General features: G+C 40.3%; 1 protein-coding gene across 5 annotated transcripts in view; it reads left to right on the forward strand.

The window, feature by feature from the left end:
• The window catches only part of ARHGEF37 (Rho guanine nucleotide exchange factor 37), a 50,170-nt gene that overhangs the window by 488 nt on the left and 33,107 nt on the right, over positions 1 to 16,575 (forward strand). For 2 of the 5 annotated variants that reach the window (XM_074313743.1, XM_074313747.1), the window contains exon 1: positions 13,530 to 13,803. The exons of 1 other annotated variant lie outside the window; for it this stretch is intronic. The gene's annotated coding sequence lies outside the window, so the exon portion shown is untranslated. Of the gene's footprint in view, positions 1 to 13,529; positions 13,804 to 13,944; positions 14,022 to 16,575 lie in introns of those variants that run through there. 2 more of the 5 variants (XM_074313745.1, XM_074313744.1) reach the window with 2 other exon arrangements.

Consider the following 16,575-nt stretch of genomic DNA (forward strand, 5'->3'; position numbering starts at 1 on the left):
TTGATCCCCAAGAAAAGAACCTAATATCTGATTCATAGTTTTAGTGGCAGATACAGTTAACAAAATAAAATTTACAACTGTGAAAAAACTGCACATACAAGTTGTTATATCTACCCCCGCAAAGAAAACCTGAAGAATCATATCTTGATTGTGTTGAAAACTGCAGCATTTGACACCCCCAAAATAGGATGGAACTAGAAATAACTATTACAAGATGAAATTGATGATGTTTAAAACTTTACACAGTATATATATATATATATATATATATACATACATATAGATATACATATGTATATCTATATGTATATATATATATATACACACATATATATCAGCGGTGTCCAAACTGCGGCCCACGGGCCAACTGTGGTCCGCAATCCATTTTTAATTGGCCCGCAGCAAATTCCAAAAATATATTTAGTTTACTTAAATAAACCAGGTGAGGCAATATGTACTTCACCTTGAGTGAGTGGCTGGGCTGTTTGTGTATTTTACCGCATACGGCCCTTGGTAAAAAACGTTGAAAAAAGTTTGGACACCCCTGATATATATACATTTTTTTTTTTTTTTTTTGCTTACAGTTAATCAAAAATTAAACCTTGACTGCATTTTGGTTTACAAAATTTGACCTTCTAAAATCGGGCTTGGTAGTAGTAGTGATCACAAAAGAAAACGTGGTTAACACTATCATCTGTAATATTAGTCAAACACTGAGGAATGAATTTAACCGTGAATGAATCAAACCTCAGTTGTAAAAATTTAAACAAAAACTATCCCAAATAATTTCATTAAAATGGAAATGGGGGGAAAAATGTAGACTTCACTGTGACTTTGAAAAATGACCAAATAATTATGATGGAGTTTATCCTGGAAGATACCCTAATTACAATTTCTCCATGTTACTCTAATTCTGACTTAAATGTGTCTGTCAGAGCTTTAGTCTAAATGTCTTGAATTGGAAAACGGGGAAAGAGACTTCCCCTAATGTTTAGTATAAAGTTTTGAGGCACTACCAAAACGCAGGCTGGCTAGCTCCCAAATCAGCACTATTAGAAATTCTCCTTTGGTGACTCTAAAGCATGTTTGTTTGGCCTACTTGAAAATCTCTGCTGTTTAATTCTGGTTAAAAAATAAATAAATAAAAGCCAAGTGTAAGCCATCCAAAGTTTAACGGATTCCTCCGCTTTTGGAGTTCCCCATGGCGGGGTGAGGTATACATTAAGGGAGTTTTTGGTGTGGTGAGGATAGGAATGCTGGATTGGGAGTAGAGGTATGTGCATGGAGTGGACTAACTAGATCAGTGATTCCCAAAGGTTTGTGTATAGACAGGAAAGTTTAACAAAGGTTTCCATATAGATATAAGAAAAATAAGAGCAGTATAATGCATTTTTTCTTTCATTTATGTAATTTCAAATTGTACTTTATTCTGAGATTTTTATCTTCCTATATATGTGACATTAAAGGGCCCTAAAGTGCTGATGGTAGATAGCTGTTTTGTTAATATATTTATTTGGCAAAATTAAGGTTGACATTTTATGTCTGCCCTCTTTTTTTCTTTTTTTGAACTTTTATAAGCTTTTGAAATCCCACATTTTGGGACCCACTAGTATAAATGACTTCAGAAGCCCTTCCAATCGAGATTCTATGATTTTGTGTATCTATTTGATGTGCCTCATTCATTTCCAGCCTGCTATAGTTACTATTCCAGCACTGACGATACCCAGCAAAATGTCATTGACAATACCCAGCAAAATGTACTAAAATGCTATATGCGTGGTCATAGCCTTTTCAAATGTGATTTCAGTTGATCCCATCTTAAGGTTTAAATTTGTCAGATTTAAGAAGGACAAAAGTTAAGACTTTTTTAATGTAGAAAAGGAAGTTTCTAGGTGTCGGCTGTGACTCAGCCTTTTCCTTAAGATCATGTGTCATTTGTGGTAGCTTTCAGCCTCATCAATTGAAGAATTACCTGTTTTAGGTGTTGCTGTTTTAAAGTTACAAGTCATTCTCTACTTACTGAATCAGCAACAGCTTTGGTGTAATGGAAGGAGTCTTCTAAAATGTGACAAAATTCGATTCCTAACTCCTGGATTAGATGAATTCACTGAAAATATAATAAAGTATAGGGTAAAAATTTTAGACTTTGAGGGAGATTTAGAGATCATCTAGTTCAACAATCATATTTTTAAATGCTTTGCAATTTACAGAGTGGTTTCACACATACCCCATTTCCCCAAAAATAAGACCTAGCTGGGCAGTCAGCTCTAATGCGTCTTTTGGAGCAAAAATCAATATAAGACCTGGGTCTTATGTAATATAATATAATATGATATAATACCAGGTCTTATATTAACTTTTGCTCCAAAAGACGCATTAGAGCTGATTGTCCGGCTAGCTCTTATTTGGGGGAAACATGGTATCAATTGTGCCCTGCTAGGACAAAGTGGCTTGCCCAAGATCATACAGATCTTAGTGGCAAAGAAAAGACTACAACCCCAACCTTTAACCAAAAGAAAAAGGAAAGGGTAGAATGCAAATTGGGGCAATCATGCACCAGTGATGACTTCTGTTTTCATAGAGAGGTCAAGATGCATTGAAAACTTTTTTTTTTTAAGCCACAGTGTTTACCCAAGAAAAGGTCACTGGTAATCAGAGTATGTTTTCAGTAAAATGATAAGGACAAGCACGAGAAGTATAGGTGGATGTTGTAAGGAAGGGAATAAAAACACAAGGGTGGCCTGCCAATCTCTAGAGTTGTTAGGTACAAATAAATAGAAAAAATGGAATGCCTTCGGATGTCAAACACTCTTTCAGGTGTTGTTTCACTGTTACAGAGCCCTGTGCATAAGCAGCATCAGACAAGTGAGTTAGTGGAGTAACTGAAGAGATGAGGACATCAGTAATGTCCTGCTGGGTCAGTGACAATCCATTCAGTCTGTCTTCCTGTCATTGACAATGACAGCAGTTCTGTGTCCCTTTCTTGTCTCAGTTCCCATTCTTTTCCTCTGCATTTGTTCACAAGGTTTTGTCACAGTGGACTGCTGCGTCTATAGTAGCCACTTCAAACACATTTGAGACATTCTGTAAACATTTTATGTAGTCATTAACCATACATTTATTTCAATTAATTTTATTCTTTGAACTTATTTATGCTTTTGACTCATAAGGCTTCGAGACTCTAAAGATTGGTAAATTCCATATGTATGCTACCAGTGACCTTTTAATAATCACATAGGCATATAAAGTGTTTCTTGTTTTCTTTTTGTTTTTTTATGTGACAAATACTCATTTGAAAAATCTGGAAAATTTAGATAAATCAGAAAAAAAAATCTTAGAGATAATCGCCACATAATAACATTTGTTGTATATAAATATCCAGTCTTTTTTCTGTGCATTGTGTGTCTGTGTGTGTGTGTTGCTTGTGTTATCTATCAGTGTATTTGTGTGTATACATTTCATTTTATTTCTTAAAATTTGCAACAAGTCATCATAGTGCACAGTTTTGAGACTTGTTTTTTTCATTTAATGATTTGTTGGAGACATGTTTCCATATAAGTAAATAATTTTCCAAAATATCACTTTTAATGTCAACATATTAAATATGTATCATATTAACAGAACAACATTTAACCAATCCCAACTGAGTGTTCTGGTTAATTCCAAACTTTTGCTAGTATAAACAATGCTTTAATGAATATTCCTGTAGCTGAATCTTTGCTCGCATCCAAAATTAATTGGTTAGGATATATTTCTAGAAATGCTACTGGTCTTAAAGCCCCTTGTATCATGACAACTTCTGATTCTGTTTTGGTACAGTTTGTGATGATTAAACCTATATTCATGGGCTAGCCTATCTTCTTATTCCTTAAGTTTTTCTTTTCAAATTTAAATCCTAATCCTTTCATTCTGTCCTTAAAAGAGATTGTTAGGTTTTCTTTTTTGACCAGCATTGTTGTGAAACCTGCTAAACTTGGAAGAGTTCTTTTCTTTGCAACTCCCCTAGTCCCTTCCTCACACATGTCAAAATCTCAAGAATTCTCCAAGTCAGGTTTGCAAGCATGTGCTCATACAGTTGAAAATGTCCCTTTTATGGACACAGCTAACAAGACACATTTGTTGTCCATTGGTGAAATAATTATGTTCTGTAGATATTTAGAGTTAGTTGAAGGGGGGTAATTAATAAGAGGTCAAAGGACCCTCAAAATCAAGAATATGGTTAATCAAGTATGAAAAACAGAATAATCTCATCTATGTTCAAATCTCTCATATTTTGCATGAGCTCAATGCTTTCCACAGAAATCAATATTTATTCTCACAGAAATAAATGTGCAAGTTTTTAGAGATGGGGGAGAATCAATATGTCACTAACAAAACTGAGAATAAGCAGACTTTTCTACAGAAATCTTTTAAATGCTTGAGTTAGGCTTTTCAGTGTACTTTGTTAAATGAGAATGGGTCCTTTTCTGTAAGTAAAACATTGCCATCTACATTTAGAGTATTAAAGGACCTGGAAGTTTTCCTGACTTTCAGCAAGAGCCCATGAAACAGTGCCAGAGTTGTGGACATTTATTTTATTCTAAAAAGAATAGTTTGGGGTGGGAGAGAAGCCAAATTATCCCTTTATTTGGGTATTTAAGGGCTAGGTTAAATGGTGTAAGGAAATCTAAGTAGTCAAGAAATCTGAATTTTAGTTGCGACTCTACCTTAAATATTTTCCTAGGTTTTAACGTTGCAATCTTTTAAAAAGAGAAATCAGATTCTAAGGTTCTTTCTAGTTTAAAAATATTGTGCTATTTACTGAAGATGACTCTCATATTTTGATGTAGAAGGAGGAAATTAACATGCTCTTTTTACAGCTTCTTAAAATTGACATAATACGTGAAACTCTGATGAGCAGGTCCTCACCCATGCTCCTTAATACTAGATTGTAAGGAAAATCAGATTCTCTAACAGTGAAACATAGCAATAGAAAGTTAGAAATTAGAAGAGACTTCCAAATTAGAAAGATTGGGGAATACCTTCTTTTAAACATATGTAAGAAAGGCAATACAGTCATCCTTTGGTATCTGCAGAGGGAGAGTTGATTCCAGGATGCCCCAGGATACCCAAATCCAGATGCCAAGTCCCCTATAGGGAATGCTGTCGTATTTGCATATATCCTGTGTACATCCTCCTGTATACTTTAAATCATCTCTAGGTTACTTATAATACCTAATACAATGTAAATACTATGTAAATAGCATTTACTGTATTGTTTAGGGAATAATGACAAGAAAAAAGTCTGTACATGTTCAATACAGACACAACCATTGTGGGCCGAACATATGGTTGAATCCACGGATGTGGAACCTGGGGGTACAGAGGGCCAACTATAATGGTATCTTAGCTTTAGGTAAAGGTAGCTCTCCTTGGAGGTGGGGGAGAGGCCTTAACTTAAATGACCTCAATAGGTCCCTTTTAGTCTAAAAAAAAAATCTTGCTTGAGTCTCATAGAGGAAAATCATGAAATGATCTTACTCTTCAACAATCTTGGCAAGGAATGAGAGTTAACAGTGAAAATCAAGCAAAGTTAGTTTCTTGTCCTTTTAGATTACTGTTTCCACTAGCCCCACCCCTCCCTCTCAGAGTTGCATTGAAGTAATGCCTGAGGCTTTAACTCTTGTCTGCAATGAACATTCTGCACTGTAATACTTAAATGGCAGAGATATGTCCTGACAGGGAGAAAATTCAAATCGTTGATGTTCCTTGTACTCATTGAAAACCTGACTAAGGCCAGGACTTGAAAAGTACTATGAAAGATGAATGGCCTGAGTTTCCGCTGAGTTCCCCACTCCACCCCCATTATCTTATTCTGGTCAATCTGTCTGACCTGGCAATATTTAGATAATTAAATTATACTTTAAAATTTCTATTTTAATCAGATGAACAGTTAATTCCGGGAAATACACTGTCATGAATGGCATTTGGGGATATTTGTGTTGGCTATTTTTGTTTGGAAGAGTCTTATTAGTGTTTTGGAGTTTGTGCAATTTCTGTGTCCCTTTCTTTCTCAGCTGCTGTTCTTTTCCTCTGCATTGTTCATTAGCGAGGGTATGAAACTGCTCCCTGTGACTCATTATTACTCACTATAGTAATCTACTTTTCTTTGTGAGACTAAATTTGGAAGATGCTTGAGTTGCCATTCCCGAGGAGAGCCAGTCCTAAGAGCACATCCTGTTAACTCTCACCTCTCCATGCTCCTGCATGGATCACAGAAAATGGAATAGCTGCTCCATTTGATCCTGGCGAAATCCAATACCACCCAAAAGACTCTGCAGTGAACAGAGCCAGAGGCTTGATTGGGCAAAAATGGAACTCTGAATCCTAGGGCCCTACTGCACAAAGCAAAGTCAAATCATATTTACGTAGCCCTCTACAGTTCATCAGGTATTTTGTGATGCACTAACTCCTGCTTTTCATGACCCGTATTAAAGGTAGGTAAAGCAGCTACCGTTCTATTTGTCTTGCATGTGAGGAAGTGGAAGGTCTGGAAAGATGTGGTGACTTACTCAGTGCCCCCAGCTTGTGAGAACGCCCCCCAGTTCACTCCCCTGTTCTGTGAGGTATGCTTGTTCCTCCTCACAGTTAGCCTTGCCCTGTCCAGACCCTATGCCTGCTCGAGGCCTGGATAGGAGCTTGTTAGCAGTAACTACCTCAGTACACCCACATTTGACGTAGATCACCCCCTCCAACTAGCCGGCTCAGTCCATCTGCAGCTTAGTTGGTCTGTCCAGTGTCTCCATTTTGCAATTGGGTGCTCAGTCAGGGTCTGGGTTTTGACTTCCAGCCTGAACTCCCACTTTTGAGAGCTGATACCCATCTCCGTGGCTGAGTCTCAAACCCAGTAGTCCCTGGCTTTCTAGCTCATTCCTTGATCCTGGTTATCGAATCTCAGTTATGTACCTCAATCTTCCTGTCCCCACCAGCCATCCCTCCTAGACTATGCTGCTTACACCTGCCTTGCCCAGTGTTAATTACTTGTCTTCTCCCCCTTTCAGATTCTGAAGCCAACTGACCTATTCAATAATAATTGTAGCTATCTACTGGACTTTCCAGACCCTCCTTACTTCCTGTCAGACTCAACCTGATTTGAACTCCTAAGATTACTTACCTGTGTTCTCTAGGCTCTAAGCAAATGATAGACATAAAGCCCTTTATATTTACCTTACAGCCCCCTCTGACCTATGTGAAACGCTTATTTTTAAATATTTTGTTGCTTACATGTAAAATTTCAAATTCTGTTGACCTTCTTAGCCTATATTTTCTTGTCCCACACAATCATTGATTGCATAGCTTCTGCCCTAGTGAAATAGGATATGTAAAAGCACTTTGTTTAAACCATAAACCTCATACAAGTATACCCTGCTGCTGTTATTATTAGGCAATTCAATCCGAAGGTGACTTTCTAACCTTTCTGGTGGAGGGAGGGAGACTGTCAGCTGAAATAGGAACTTCACAATTATTGTCCAAAGCCCAAAATAAGAGAAGTATAACAACTATGACACTACCACAACTGACTGATTTATGTAGATTATTTCTTTTGACAAGATCACCACTATAGGCTTTTAAGCTATGTCACAGGAAACATAACAAATATTCTAGTCTATTCTAAAGGCTTCAGAACCTTCTAATCAACTTAAAGATACTGAGTTTTCAGATGGCATTTACCCTGATTGATTTTCCCATGCTAATTACTTTTAATATTTATACGGTATTATTCTTACCTATATTATTTTATGTCAAAAAAGATTTTGTGGGGAGGGGGGTTCACACAGTGTGAGGGATATAAATGATAAACGTCTAAGTTTTGCTTTGTCTTGTGCACCTGAAACTAATTTAAAAAATAAATAAATAAATAAATATTAAAAAAAAAAAAAGATTTTGTAGGGAAAGTATTTTCATTGTTTTAAATTTTTAGATAGGAGAGCTGAGGCCCAGAGATCTTTGTTAACTTGCCCAAGTGCAGTAAATGAATCCAATTTTGTACTTAAACTCAGATTTTTCTGATTCCCCAAGAAATTGCTTCTTCATTTCTCCAGTCCATGTATCTCAGAACTGTAAAACACCTTGGGAAGGAAATTGCTCATATATTTCAAGATTAAGTGTAGCTATAAAAACAAGCATCCACTTAGTAGATCGCAGAATATGCCATCTACATATTCTACATATTGAGGGGTATATTCTACATATTCTACATATCCTACATATTGAAGGGTACAGTCAAGAACCTGTGCCACATCATGGTTTTCAATAATGATGCAATGCTGCCATCTTGTGGATAGGCACATTGGCTGTTACTATGTTAGCCTGCATCTGTGGCGTAGCATCGTGCATGGCTAGAATTACCTGGTTGAATCTGAACAGTCAAATATTAAATGCCCAGCAAAGTGCTAGAGTCAGGGAACTTAGAATAGTATTTGAGGGGCTCCCCAACTTCCCTGCAGAATTGCCCACTCCCTCCTGCAGCAGACGCGCTTGGCTGCCTACTCAAGAGCATTCCCCCTTGACCTTCTTTGCCAGCAAACCTCCAGTTTTGTTAAGGCTGCATGATATATGCTTCAGAGGGGGGCTGGCCCAATGTTGCCTTCATCCATCTTGCCAATCCATCAGGCAGTGATTGGCTTAGGTGTGGACATGCTATTCTAGTCAATGGGACAGCAGGAAGAGTCTGCTGGAGAGCTTTTGGAGGGCTTGCTCTCTTGAAGAGACATACAGGCAGAGATGTTCTTTTCGTCTTTGGTCTTTGGTCCTCTAATGGACATTATTATTTCTGGATGAGTTGGATTTCTAATACTGGGACCAAAGGAGTCCTGACTAAACAAAGAATATGGTAAAAGCAAAGAAATTCCCCAAAACTGGACTTAAAAAATCATGATGGTAATGGTTTGTTGGGTTGCAACTTCTTCAGGACTTCCCAGATGTTATCTGAAACTTCCCAGCCCCCATGTGCAGAGGGCAAGGAGAAACCCAAGAGAAAGGCAGACCACTCCAGATTGGTAGATGGCACGTTTAATAAGCAATAGAACTTATGAGGCTAAGACAGGACGACCACAAAACGAGTAGTTTCCCGCACCCACCCTGCCAAATTTTAAAAGTTTATACAGAGCTCTTAACTGGGGGCAGTCATATATAGGAGGCCTTCACAGAGTTCAGTCATGTACCCAGTCCAGAGAGTCTCATCACCACATTGCTAGCTCAAGGCTGTGTCCTTGCGCAGCGTCTAGCTTGGGGAGGACAAGTGGCATGCACAGAGAGAGTGGGGAGCCTCCAGTTGCCCAGGTCCAGCTCCCGTGTCACACTGGCGGCCATCTGTCTTCTTGATGACCTTAAAGTCAGTTGCTAGAACAGAGGCATTTATTCAGTGATAGAGTCCTAGTAAAGTAGACTTGGAGGGAATCTCCTAAGCTTCAAAGCTAAAGTTCCGCATATTTCTACAGATTGAGAACAGGACTGTTCCACAGATACTAAATGGTGTTTCTCAACACAAATTATAAAACTGGCCCAGAGGGTGTATGACATGATGGAAAAAAACACAGGCTTTCTCAAGTCCTACTGCTGGGATTGCAATCCCAGTTCTCTCACTTCCTAGCAGCCCCCCCCCCCCCAAGTTTCTAACTCTCTAAATCTTGGGTTTCTCATTTATAAAAAGAAGATGGTAATACTTACCTGTTAGGACTGACTAGCAGAGTACATAGTTATAATTTGGGCTCAATAAAGCAGACATTCTTGTTATAAAAACTTTTATGCATTGCTAATGGGGTTACCACAATAGCCTGTTATCTAACAAAAGTTTAATTCTGCAAAAGACATGACTTGTCTTTCTGACAATATTTCAGAAAATAGAAATAATTCGCAAAACTTATATTTGGACTTAGCAGAATTTTAAAAAATGGTGATGCTAATTTGGAGAAAGCAGCCACATGAGAGATAGTATATAGTAGTGGACTTGGCTATGACCTGTCACCTATGAGCCATGTAATCTTGGACAGGTTGCTTAATGCCTGTGAGCTTCTGTTTCCTCATCTATAAAGTGCAACTAATATATCATAGAGGGTAATTGTCAGAATTAGAAATAATCCATAAATATTTTCTGACACGTGTTAGGTACTCAGTAAATAGCATCTATTTTTATTATTACTGTAGAAATTAGTGGTAGATTTCACAAAGTTGAATGAAAACATAGATATGATCCCAAGACTGAGACTCTAAAAGAGTAGGCGGGTTTTTTTTAATTTATCAGAAAAGTAGATTGGATTTATTAGGCTCCTGACACTGCTCCCCTGCTGTGCCGCTAAGGAAGCATTTGGCACAATTCACCTTTGTCAGCCTTTCTCTGCTCAACACAGCAATTGCAGGTGATCAACAAGAAAGAAAAGGAGAGGCTTGGGAAGACAATACTGGTGCTCTAAAATCCTTTAAATTGAAAGGTTGAGTAACAAGTGTGACAGGCACTTCTTCTGGTGGTGAGAGTTCAGCTCAGGTGCTGTATTAAGCATTTTATACAAATTATTTTTTTCTTTTTTCTTTTTTTTCTTCTTCTTTTTTTATTAGTTTCGGGTGCATTTTATACAGATTATACTTTTTAATTATTCATATTATTAGCAGATGACTGCATAACGGACATTTGTCATATTTCTGGTTGCCCAGTCTCCAAACTCCTTTTGTAAGTTTGGGGAACAGGACTTTGTGTGAGGCAGGCCCTGCATCTCCTTCAAGCAAGACAAAAGGCTGTGGTATCAGTTTTTCCTGACCCCTGACTGCTTGGAGCCCAAGCAGGACTGGTGAGCCAATCCCTCCCGGACTGTGATTCTGGAGACAGGAGTCAAGAGAAGCAGGCAATGTGTAAAATTTATTCTGGTAGCGGTGACATTCAGTATCTGGTGGCAATGATGGCAGGTGAGTCAGCTATGGCACCAAGTCCCCAGGGCATGGCCAGTGTCCAGCAGCAGTGGCATGGTTTCCTCTGTGGGTCTGGCTACCCAGGTTCCCTCGGTGCCCACCTGTATTCTGGTTCTCCAGCCTTTTCATTGATCTTTGAGCTCCCCACTACTCTTTCAATAAATTCCTTTTCTGCTTTTGTTACTTGCAACCAAAAGACTCTGCCTAGTACATAGTCTTTAGGAAATATTCAACCCCAAAGAGTCTGCTGCTGATGGTACAGACCTCTGGATAAAGTCATGGTCAAGTTTGCAAGTGGTCTGTAAGTTTTGTTGGGTTTCCTTTAAACCCATGCACCTCAGGCAAAATGTCTGCTGCCCCACCCTAACCCATCTCTTTCTCTGTCTCCTACAACTTCTTAATTCACATTTACTCATCCACCCAATCAATAAACACTATTCAGCACCTACTATATACGAGGCAATAAGCCAGGTACTGAGAGAACTCCAAGATCAGTAAGCTGTAGCCCTGAAAGTATACTTTTGAATTTTGAACCAGGTAAATATATTTTGTTTTCAAAAAAATATATAAAAATTGATCACTCTGTTGAGGGTAGAAATGAAAAGGAACACTTTTTGTCTTTGAGTTAGTGCAATGGGGGACAAAGTTATATCTATTTCTTGGTAAATGTTCTAGAAATCAATTCCGAAAGGCAAATGGATTCCTTTGTTACAGGTTTCCAGTAGAAAAAAACAAGTAGCTCTCTAGAGCACTGAGAAAAGAATGCTTCTTGTGAAGGTGCAATGGATTGCTGCTCATCAAAATATTTGTGACAAGGTTGAGATTGCATTAGAAATTTAACTCGAGATAATCCAGAGTCGTAAAGTAAATCAAAGAAACATCAGTCTTAGATGGAAAAGCTATCCAGCTTGTCTCCCTTTCCTGTAATTACCAAATACATCTCTAGGGGAGTGGGGACCCTGCTACCTCTGGGACCCCTATAATACAACAATTCCCCCGGGGGGGAAGTGGGGGGTTGACACTTGTATCCGAAAACACTCAACACAAGCAAGGAAGAAAGGCACACATTGGTAATGTAAAGTAAAATAGGTAAAGCAGATGATTCCACACACCCAGGAAAAGACACACACACACACACACACACACACACACACACACACAATTTATAGGAGCTTAAACTGAGGGGCTGAGCACTCACAAGACCCTCACCTACAAACGAAGTGTGATCAAGAAGTTAGACTTGGTTTTGAGGTCAGGTCTTCACTCCCTGGGTGACTTTGGACAAGTCACTTAGCTACTCTAGGACTCAATTTCCCTTCAGACTTCCTTCAGAATTGGAACAAAACTTAGAGATCACGTCAACCAGTCTTGAACTTCTACATGACTTTTCTTGAAAGCGTCCCCAATAAGCCTCTCTGTTTGAATGCTGACTTTCAGTGACAGGTTGTTCACTCTCTCCAGGTAACTGATGTCATTTTTGAAATGCTCTGGTTATTAGAGAAGCTCCTCCTTACCTGTGTGCAGTGTGTCTCCCTACAGCTTTCCCTAAGCTACCGTAGTGACCTCTAAGGTCATATGGTTAAGTCCAATCCATGGACAGCTCTTGAGGAAAGCTCTCCCTTCCTTTGCTTTTCTCCTCTACAGGTTAAAACCACCCCCTCCTCTTCCATTGTTCTTATCCTTTGCATTCAAGACACACCACCACTCGGTCTCCGTATTTTTGTGGATGTAGAGTAGTGGTTAAGCACCGTGAGGCCTCGGTCTGGATTTGAATACTGGTCCTGTTATTGAGCTGTGTAGGCAAGTTACTTTCATTTCTCTAGCCTGTTTTTCTCTCTAAAATGAGGATAATAACAAAAGCAGCAGCAGCTTTCCTATTTCTTAGAGATGTTGTGAATGAGATAAATAAAAAAATACAAGTAAAATGTTTAGTATAGTACCTGGCATTTAGTAAGCAATATTAGTACCACTTTATCACTAATAATAAATAATAAGCTCTAATTATGAGATTAAGAATGAATGTTAGAACTGGGAGGATTTAGAAAAATCAACCTAGTCTGTGATTCCACAAAGAAGGTTTGGTGGCCCTGATATGAAACTTTCCATACTTTTCACAGTAATTATCACTGTCAGTTGTGTATTTGATGTCTGACCCACCCAGGAACTTGTCTGTCGGGTGGCCTGCTGAATCCTTAGTGCCTAGAACAGTGACCCACTCACAGTAGTGAGAGAAGGGACATACTCCTCCACATAGAAAAGGAAACGGGTGTAGGGAGACTGGCAGATTTGTCTCAGATTGCGCAGAGGGGGCCCAGGAAAGCTGGGACAAGAACCCAGAGGTCCGGGGTAGCCCACACGCAGAATTAAATCAATGTCCAGCCCTAAAGTTTATTGATTTGGGCCGGAGCACAGATATCCAATGATCAGACGTCAACACCCCCCCCACACCCCCGGGGGCTTAAGTGCTGGCCCCTGTTTTCTGGGTGAGGAGCCCAAACCAGAAAGCTGCTTAACGAGAAGCCACGGGTGGGTGTGTCCCTGGGTGTGGCGCTAACACCCACTTGGCAATTTCACGCCGCTGGCTGCGGGCCAGCTCAGGGCCTTGCTGTTACTGCGCTGCTGCGAGTGGAAAACAACCTGGCTCCAGATAGACAATTAACAAAGGCTGGAAACCTCGCAAACCCTTCTTGACGCACGCACACAGCGTGGGCAGAGCCGCGCCCACCCACGCCCTCCGTGGGGACCGCTGAGCAGAGGCCCGGCGTGGTGCGGGTCCCGGGAGCCCGGCGCCTCTCCTGCCCTGGCTGGGCAGTCGCGGGGCGGCCGAGCTCTGAGCTAGAGCACGCGCACCTAGCAAGAGCGGTGAGTCCGCCTAGCAGGACACAGGGCGGGGGAGGGGCGCGGGGAAAACAGCTGCTGTCAGGTCCGAAAAGACGAGTGGGGGAGTGCGGGAGCGATGACGCCAGGTCCCATGCTGTTTGGTAGCCAGCTTTGTGTCTTGAGCCTTAGGGAATGAAAGCGACCTGATCCATGTGACCCAACGGAGTCGTTTTACAGGTGGCAAACTGCGGCCCAGGGAGGTAAGCTGGTCTAGTAAAAACTAGTTATTCCTTGTGTCTGTTTAAACCTGCCTACCTCACTATAGGACTTGGGGAGACTTCTAGTAAGAATCCGTATGTTAAAACAGTGGAATAATCGAACAATGCTAAAGAATCCTTGCCAAGGGAAGTCTAATTATAGACAGTCAAGGCCAGGGAGAAGAGAACGGAAATCTGTGGTCCATAAGGTGAGCTGCCTTGGCCAAGGGTCCTCAGAAAATTAGTGCCAAGGCTAAGAGTGGAAGCCAGAAGGTCAGGCTTTGCTACAGTGCTCCCTACCCAGTCAGCGCCTGCACCTTAGGGGTGATGGAAAAGCTGACAGCCCTCCCCCGGCACTGGTTCTTAACCTTGTTGGGCTCACTGACCCCTTAGAAATCTGGGTCCCCTCCCCACAGAGGGGTTCACACATAACAGTTTCAGGTTTGACACGAAGCATTCCTGCTATCCGGAATGACAGAAGTCTGGCACTCAGGCTGTGCCATTTCAGAGCACTTTATTTGCTCTTTTAAAAGGAAGAAGCTGGTGAAAGAGTGAGTCCAGACAGCGTCCTGGTGCCACCAGCTGTATGACCTTGGACACATAGCTTACTCTCTCCAAGGCCCAGTTTTCTTTGTACAATGGAGATAGGATTGCCTGCTTCATCCTTCAGGCTATTTTCAGACTTAAGAATATGTATCCTGGCACATAGTAAGTGCTCAGTAAAAGTGCTTGTAACCCAGTGACTCATAGCTGTGCCAGTTGGAAAGGGTGGTGACCTGGAAGAAACTGGGCGGTACCTGAAATAAAACAAAATTTAAAAAGTTATAAATCTGCAAATATAAAGTCAACCCTATAATGACTTACTTTGGTGATAGTAATCTAAATTAGAGTGCCCTTATTTAGAATAATACACTACATTCAATATTTGATCAACTGCTGAAAGTAGAAACTACCAGACATTCAAGAATCAAACAAAAAAACACAACAAAACAAAACTATCAGGCATTCTAACAAGGACTGTTTATTGGGCCTCATTTGCGTCTTTTGAGAGGAGCCAGCACCTGTATGGTTTGTTTTTAAATGAAAGGAAAGAGGAAGACGTACGTGGGAACCTGGGCAACACCCAGTCGTACCCAGTGATGAAGGCTCAGCTGAGTTTCTGCCAGGGTACAGGAGTTGCTGGCAGTTGGCTCACGTCCCTCTTGGATCAGCAGCTTACTGTGGTAAACAGTGCTTTGGTTGATTCTGCTCTAGATCAAATAAATGGCTTTTTATTTAACTGATGAAGGGGGATGTCTTTGGGTGCTGCAACTGAAGCAAAATGGCATTTGTTGACCTTGATTTTCCAAAGCCTATTGCTTGTTTATCGACAAGCTTCAGAATTTAAAAATCTATGGACCCCAAATTGTTGCGACAGGGTCTGGACAGATCTACTTATCTATAAAAAGGACTGCTCTTACAAAAGACTGTGTTTTCTCTTTTCTCTACCATTTTAGGCCTTGCAAATAGAGCCAAGGAAATATGGCTTAGGGCAAATAGCTGCTATTTAATTTGGGTTAAGACACATACTACCTGTCTGATGGGTTACATTCCTCTCCATGTATTTATAAAAGGAGAGTTTTTCCTTGGGGGGGGGGGGGTGAGGATGGGGGGAGAGAGAGAGAGAGAGAATGAGAATGAATGAATGTGTATGTGTGTGTCTGGGATTTCGCTTGTCCTCTCTCTACCTTACTCCCAATCAGTCATTTTCAACCCAAAGAAATTCTTTTTTTCTGCAGCCCGGTGACTTTGGCAAGTCAAAGTCCCTTCCTGGATCTGTGGCCTGATTTTGTTTCACAGTAACTCTCAGAAAGTTTTTTCCAATTTGACTTTTAGGTTCCAAACTTTAGAAGCTTCATGGTACAACATAGCAAACGAGCTTACTCACTCAGGCATAAGCTCTTCCTTATTTGAAGGCAATCCGTTCACTCCTGCGTATGTTTCCCCTCCAGTTGCACCGCCGTAATTCCTTCAACCATTCTTATGTAGGAGAAGTTTAAGAGCAGAATTTCTCAAGAAATGATCTACAGACTGTTTGCATCAGAATCACGTAGGGGCGGGGCATCCCAGTTTCGGGTACTCCCTCTTGCAAGAGAGCTGTACTTTTGCTTTAATAAAAATCTTTGCCCCTCCAAAAAAAAAAAGATAAAGAAAAAAAGAATCACCTAGGGGCTTGTTAAAAATGCACCATCTCTGACCTACTGAACCAGAATCTTTCAGAGTGGGGCTAAAATGTGCATGCCTTAATAAGTGCTCCTGGTTATTCTTATGTACCTTTGGTAGCTTATGTATGTGTTGGGGATTGGTAATGCGGGCTATTCATGCTTTATGAATTTCTGTATGGTTCGTCTAGTAATGTAATGAGCAAGAACCTCTTGTAATTTCAACAAACAAACAAACAAACAAATGATCCATGATGTCCAACAAGGGTAGCAAATAAGTACTTGAAAAGATGCTCAAGATCATTAATCATTGGGGAAATACACCTTAAAACCACAATGAGGTATCGCTTCATACC

The sequence above is a fragment of the Rhinolophus sinicus genome, linkage group LG10 (genome assembly GCF_036562045.2).
Source record: "Rhinolophus sinicus isolate RSC01 linkage group LG10, ASM3656204v1, whole genome shotgun sequence".
NCBI lineage: Eukaryota > Metazoa > Chordata > Mammalia > Chiroptera > Rhinolophidae > Rhinolophus > Rhinolophus sinicus.